We start from the raw sequence: 1,354 nt of genomic DNA on the forward strand, positions 1-1,354 counted from the left end.
TGAAGAAATTTTTTATATGGAGGTGCAGATTGGAAAAAATACAGCTTTTGTCCCCTTAGAATTGGACATTTTCTCTCTTGCCCCCCCAACCAATCTTGTGTAGCTCCGCCACTGTTGAAAAAGAGATAAGATGATGAAGAGATAAGACGTGGGTGACCACATGTCAAGCAAAAGGACCGGCAAATGGTCCGCAACATAGCATTTGTTGCGGTTTACTTTCTGAAACAGGTGACCAGTTGCAGGAGTAGCTACAGAAATTAATTAGTGACCAGCGTTTCATGGAGATAAGAATGAAGAAGAGATGCGGTGCGCGGGCCTAATCAAGACGCGTGGCAAGCATAGGACGCGATAGACACAAAAGAAAAGATCGATTGGCTGAACGCAAGTTTTTCCTTTATTTTTTTGAGTCGGAGCCTCTCATTGATTTGAGAAAGGACAACAATAACTTTCGACTGATTGAAGCTCGCAAGGGAGCACCTCACCCATTTTCCGTCCGCCGAGTCGAGCTACTCCACACCAGCCCCCGTTGAGAGTCGAGAGAGTTCCACCGCTCCCGGCCCGATCCCTTATCTTCTCCGACGGCGACGCCGGCCGGAGCGGAGACGGGAGAGGTGCATGGCGTTGTCCTATGTATATAGAGTCTAGGTATAGGTTGAGGTCGAGTAGTGCCCATGTGGCGTATGGCTGTATGCCGATGTGGAGAGCGCCGCCGCCGCGTACGAGCAGCGGCTGGTGGCTCACGGTGGCTGCGTCTCAGGCAAGGCTGGCTGGCGGCCAGTCGCTGCCGAGGGGCGTGCTGCTGGCTCATCCACCAATAAGCTCGTCTGGTCCCCTGTTCTGGAGGCTCTCCGCTACTTCTCTAGCTCGTGGCGTCGCCGTGGTGGTGAAGACGAAGAGTAGAAGAGATGGAGAACCAGATCGGGTCAGTGCTCTTATCCGGTGGCTGTTTGGGAGTGGCCTTGGCGCCAGCTACGGCGTTCGGCGGCCGGCCGGCTCCATCACGTCATCGTACATGCTGGCCGAAGGGCGGCCTTTCTACTTCTTTCTCCCGGCCAAGATGCCTAAAGGGAGGCAGCTCATCTTCTGCACGGAGTCTATGGCGTGGTGCCATGGAAGCTTAGTTGTCCCAAGTGGCAATGTCCCCGGCGACGGCGAAGTTACGGCCGTGCAGAAGATGTCAAGGACCCGATTGCTTTTCTTATCTGGTTGTTGGGGTCCTCTTTGTAAAAGACAGGGACCAGTGTGTTATTTGCAGTTAGTTCTGGGTCCGTCTGTAAAATGCTGTGTACTTCATGTTCAGTGTTAATGCAGCATCAGGGTCCTTCTGGACCCGTCTTTTGTTCAAAAAAAAAAA

This window comes from Triticum dicoccoides, chromosome 6B, assembly GCF_002162155.2.
Source record: "Triticum dicoccoides isolate Atlit2015 ecotype Zavitan chromosome 6B, WEW_v2.0, whole genome shotgun sequence".
Lineage (NCBI taxonomy): Eukaryota > Viridiplantae > Streptophyta > Magnoliopsida > Poales > Poaceae > Triticum > Triticum dicoccoides.